Raw genomic sequence first — 6,625 nt, 5'->3', positions numbered from 1 at the left:
GTATTAGTCGTAAGCTACGAGAAATAGATTGGCAAGAACTCCTTAGAAACGAAGGAAATGTCGAAATTTCAGTCGATATTTTCTACGCACGGCTGTACGACATAATAAATGAACATGTCCCATTAAAGAAAATTAGGCGACAAAATAATTCAAAGTATCCTGTTTGGTATAACGAGCATATTAGAAATTTAAGAAATCGAAAACAAAAAGCTCATAAAAAGTACAAAAGAGAAAATAATAGTGACAATTTATCGAATTACATACACATCTGTGACCAACTAAGTTTAGCAATTGATACTGCATTCAAAGAGTATAACTCAAGAACTGAACAGGAAATAAAGTCTTGCCAAAAAAAAATCTTTAGTTATGTTAGAAACAAATTGAAATCAGAAAACTTTCCGTCAAGAATGTATTTACAGGAATACATTGGTAATAACTCACAAGAAATTTGTAATCTTTTCGCTAAATTTTTTCAACAAATCTATACGAAGTTTTCTGAAGATGACCGCGATCGTGAATATTTTAATTTCTTTCCAAAGTTTACTGAAGATATTAATGTAAATCAAATCGAAGTGCTAGACATAATAGATGCCCTAAACAAATTGGATGTCTCTAAAAGTGCCGGACCTGATGGGATTCCACCCATATTTATGAAAAAATTAGCATTAGATCTTGGAACCCCTTTGTGCTGGCTTTTTAATAATTCGCTTCAGTCTGGAGTTTTTCCAGATACGTGGAAAAACTCTTTCCTTATACCAATCAGTGCTGAAAAAATTCGTTATCACAATGGTGACTCGAGCTTACATTGAGACAACACATATATCATCGTCCACCCAACGACGATTGTCGCCAATTGAATCATAACAAGTATCATGACTGCCGAACCCTTTCAGTATCATTGGAAATTGATTTCATGAGAATGTAAACAAAAGTTATCCCCCTATCACCCGGCGATGAGCCAGTGATAGACGACAATATTTGTCTCATTCGACATTCAGTTGAGCATCAACGGTATCATATTCATTCCTGAGAATCATCGTCAACCGGGTCGATTGGGCCCTTCCAATCATATGCAGTTCCCAGCGCCCTGGAGAACAAGTCTTTGTTTAATTTAATAAGTAAAATGTTTTCCAACGTATCTTTCCCAAGGCCAGTGCGTTGATTAGAGAGAACCAAGGCAAGGGCACTGAAAGACCGTTCAACAGAGACTTGGTTCGATGGTGTGGATAGTACAACCATTGCTACTGCATATATCTCTGGGTGCGTAGTCTTACGGCGCAACCAATGGTCCCACACGTTGTAGTTATGTTTTTGGCGTGGCTCTAGGTCCAAAGACTTAACTTGTTGAAGAAACCCGGTCTCGCAACCAAGATTCACGGATTCACCAAACATTTGCGTAAGATACTGATCAAAATCATCGGTAGACTCTGACGATTCTCTACTTGTACTAGCCGGTGTTTTACCCAGTTGGCAGATACGTTCCCATGTATCGACTATGTATTGCTGAATTTTATCTTTTTCCTCAGCCGTGAATATTTTAGAACCTCGATAGTTGAACCTTGGATCCAGGTATAATGCCATCTGGACCGCCTTCAATTGGCGCAAAACGTTCAATCTATTGTTCAACGACCGAAGTAAATGGGGACTGAAAGAGTTTTCGCGAACTTTCTGTACCTCACTCGTTGCCATCAGCCATGCCATATAGAAGTCAGATAACGACACGTGCTTCTCTTGCATTTGCTTTGTGCAGATGTACAACGGCTTAAACGTATCATAGTAATGCTCAATGAACGACCATTGATTGGAAAGGTCTAGTTCGGGAAAATTATCGGCCAACTAGTTAAAAAACCTTTTTTGGTGTACGAACGATTCCATCATTTTGAATATACCACCCCATCGTGTCCTACTCCAGACGGGTGGGTATGAAGCGTCGTAGCTTTCAAACTCTGACCGGTACTTCACCAGCTTACATTTTCTAGCAACAGCAGTGATGGCTCGGATAGACTCATCGGATTTATCAACAACATCCAGTATTGCAAGCTGTAAGGTATGCACGGCACATCTCACAAGAGTAATCCTTTCGGACAGTTCATTGGCCAGTTCAGCAGTAACGTTTCGTTCACACTGTTGATCATCCTCTATCACATCCGACTCATCCAGCTCATTTATGTTCGTACCATCAGCCTGCTGCTCTGTAGGCATTACGTACGTATCATTGTTTAATTTTCTAACCGTTGCCACCATATTAGCCCCATTGTCGCATGTCACGGAAAATATGTTCTCAAGAGATAGCCCATAGTCGGCCAAAGTATCCATAACTTTTGATTTCAAGAACGCCGCTGTTTGACTTTCTTTGATTTCGATCATACCAAGGGTACGAATGACCACCTGCTCGTCTAGGGCATACTGTACATTGATGCCTAAGATATGGCGATTGTGTCGGGCAGCAGAATCTATTTTCAAGCAGACGAGCTTGCCTTTCATCTCATCTATCAACATTTCTTTTAGACGATAGGCAGTCTTCGAGAGATGACATTTCATTGTGACACGGTTCAAAGTGCACCCAAGAGTCGTTGTAATCGGTTTCAGTAAGTCTTTGAAGCCTTCCCACTCGAAGCAGGAAATAGGAAGATGATGGAAGGTCGTCAGCTTAACTGCTGACGCAATTAGTAACTGCCGGTCAATAGCTATTAAACGCTTAGGAATTACTCTTTCCTTCTTCTCCATTGGATAGGCAATTGTAAGGAGATTGTTTGCACATGCACGTTCCGTATGTACGGTACGAAAGTGACGGATGAAGTTGCCAGGGGCAAATCTACTCTGGACGTATGGACATCCTGATGCGGGATCGATGTTGCAGATAGCTTTATCGCCCTGTCTTACTACCAATGACGACGCAATGTCCGTCAGTGACCGCTGCAGCCTATTGCGGTCTGCTCTTGTTGTAGGTGCCATCGTATAAACACCACACAAAATTTAGTCGTTAATGGTTTAACTCTAAATACGCTCCTCTATCTAAACACACACACACTTGATAAATACTTCTTTGATCAATATTGAATTCGCACTATATCACTATAACCTTGTCTGAACCGGATTCGTTCGGAATACGATACGAAACCTGACAGACTCTCCCTCCTACGCCTCCGACAAGTGCCGGAAGCAACGGTGGTATCTCATTGTTGCCCGGGAGATAATATTTTACCCGAGCTCCCACCTATCTGGCAGTGGGCCACGGTAGTGCACCACTTCACCAGCGCTCATATAGCTATTCGCCTCTCTGTTCGTACCTGTCCCTCCAAACCGTAGTTAGCAATTCCAACAACCTACATATTTTCAGTTAGCTTTTCCAACAACCTATCCGATTTTTTTTTCTTAGCTAAGTCCAACACTTTTTTAGTTATTCCAACAACCGATTTAGTTCAGTCAACACCCGCATTTTTTTCCAAAACCCAGCTGTTTCACATATGGTAGTGCCGTCCCCGCTCTGTCGAATGCAATTGACGTGAGCGTAGTACGCGGGATAGGTGATAAGTTACGAACGTAGGCGCAATGCCTATCCGTGCGGGATATGTGCCAGTTCGTACATGGGTAACATGCTGGAAGGCCGCAGCATGAGAGGCATACGCTTAGTAAACCGGGTTGACCGGTTGCAACTTGGTCACATTTGTATGGAACAAAAAATTTGTGCGCAGATTTTCCAAAACGGACTTCACGTCGTGAAAGTACGTCGCAAAACTACCAGAACGCACCATATGTCGTTACGTTCGTTTACCAAAGTAAGCCGTAACAACGATTTTAAATAATGCCTCTCGGTACGAACCATCACCATGGACACGTATATGGGCGGTCCGCTGCCTATGCCGCATCGATAGGCGTTAACGGTTAACACTGTATACATAACTACGGACGCGTATACGGGAGCGGTTCGTTGCATGTGCATCGCTGTTAGGCGTTAGCCATAGATACGTTTTCAACCAATCACCAATCTTAAACCACTCGTGCACTTAACAATTGTTACGACATGTACGACCCAGAACTTTATATCACTGGGTCGATGTGATCAACAGATGGAAACTTGGTCAAGTAACCCGGTTGCAAAAACTGGTATTAGTAATAGAGACGTGCTATACAGTCCTAGTACGATACCTCCACTAGGTCATGTACTATCCACGGGACCGATTACCAGAGTAGAATAAGTTGGCAAGAGACATAGAATGTCGCACTATACCACTATATGGTATAGTGATATAGTGCGAAAAGTTTTACTGTCAGTGCTGAAAAAATTCGTTATCACAATGGTGACTCGAGCTTACATTGAGACAACACATATATCATCGTCCACCCAACGACGATTGTCGCCAATTGAATCATAACAAGTATCATGACTGCCGAACCCTTTCAGTATCATTGGAAATTGATTTCATGAGAATGTAAACAAAAGTTATCCCCCTATCACCCGGCGATGAGCCAGTGATAGACGACAATATTTGTCTCATTCGACATTCAGTTGAGCATCAACGGTATCATATTCATTCCTGAGAATCATCGTCAACCGGGTCGATTGGGCCCTTCCAATCATATGCAGTTCCCAGCGCCCTGGAGAACAAGTCTTTGTTTAATTTAATAAGTAAAATGTTTTCCAACGTATCTTTCCCAACTTTGGTCAAGTAACCCGGTTGCAAAAACTGGTATTAGTAATACCAGTTTTTGCAACCGGGTTACTTGACCAAGTTTCCATCTGTTGATCACATCGACCCAGTGATATAAAGTTCTGGGTCGTACATGTCGTAACAATTGTTAAGTGCACGAGTGGTTTAAGATTGGTGATTGGTTGAAAACGTATCTATGGCTAACGCCTAACAGCGATGCACATGCAACGAACCGCTCCCGTATACGCGTCCGTAGTTATGTATACAGTGTTAACCGTTAACGCCTATCGATGCGGCATAGGCAGCGGACCGCCCATATACGTGTCCATGGTGATGGTTCGTACCGAGAGGCATTATTTAAAATCGTTGTTACGGCTTACTTTGGTAAACGAACGTAACGACATATGGTGCGTTCTGGTAGTTTTGCGACGTACTTTCACGACGTGAAGTCCGTTTTGGAAAATCTGCGCACAAATTTTTTGTTCCATACAAATGTGACCAAGTTGCAACCGGTCAACCCGGTTTACTAAGCGTATGCCTCTCATGCTGCGGCCTTCCAGCATGTTACCCATGTACGAACTGGCACATATCCCGCACGGATAGGCATTGCGCCTACGTTCGTAACTTATCACCTGTCAGTAAAACTTTTCGCACTATATCACTATACCATATAGTTGTATAGTGCGACATTCTATGTCTCTTGCCAACTTATTCTACTCTGGTAATCGGTCCCGTGGATAGTACATGACCTAGTGGAGGTATCGTACTAGGACTGTATAGCACGTCTCGAACGACTTGATCGTTCGATGACGTGCTTATTTTTTTTAAGTTTTTTTCAAGTTTTTATTTACCATATATCACCATACTCGTCTAAGATGTTCCCATCAGTTTGCCATATGATGTGGCATGATTGGCCCTTGTAGTGGGATACATCCCCATACTCGTCTAAGATGTTCCCATCAGTTTGCCATATGATGTGGCATGATTGGCCCTTGTAGTGGGATACATCCCCATACTCGTCTAAGATGTTCCCATCAGTTTGCCATATGATGTGGCATGATTGGCCCTTGTAGTGGGATACATCCCCATACTCGTCTAATGTCGTTTTCGTTTTTAAATTGCACTACACCGGTGTAGCGAAAGCTGCACCTAAACCGTTCGTTTTTGCCAATTGCACTACACCAGTGCTACACTTTTTCTGCACCGATACCACTGGTGTAGCACTCATCAAAAGTTTGGTGTAGCTCTGTGCAATGGAATCGTTTATTGTAGTCAATGGTTACTGTTTATGTTTTCGTCAGTTTTGTTCGTTTATGCATGCCTCAGTGTAGCACTGCACCGGTGTAGTGCAAATTAAAAACGAAAACGCCATAAGATGTTCCCATCAGTTTGCCATATGATGTACCATTAATGGCCCTTGTAGTGGGCATGTCAGCTAAACCGCCTTCTACGTTCCGCTCGGTCTGCCGCACGATGCGAGGCATAGTTGTCTCACTGACGGTACCGTAGTATACGGTTCCGCTGGTTGCGGTGGACCGACGCGTTAAAGTTATTACAAATCATGATAAAGTTGGCCTGTTTTGGCCACAAATCTATCTATAGGGGGACCACATTTCGGAACGTATGCGTCGAAAATATTGACTTTTGAGCCCAAAAAATGCATTTTGAGCGTATGGTCAATTTGGTCCGGAGGGGGTGCATGCCATGTGAGTCGACCAACCATGGTGCGGTACACTACGGTTTGGCTGGACAGGTTCGAACAGAGAGGCATAATGGCTATATGAGCGAGTCCAACCATGATGTTGTACATTACGGCTTGGTTGGACAGGTACGAACAGTGAGGCGTAATGGCTATATGAGGGAGTCCAACCATGATGTTGTACATTACGGCTTGGTTGGACAGGTACGAACAGTGAGGCGTAATGGCTATATGAGGGAGTCCAACCATGATGTGGTGCACTATGGTTTGGTCG

Source organism: Malaya genurostris, chromosome 3, assembly GCF_030247185.1.
Source record: "Malaya genurostris strain Urasoe2022 chromosome 3, Malgen_1.1, whole genome shotgun sequence".
Classification (NCBI taxonomy): Eukaryota; Metazoa; Arthropoda; class Insecta; order Diptera; family Culicidae; genus Malaya; species Malaya genurostris.
Note: the sequence above shows the minus strand (reverse complement) of the source record.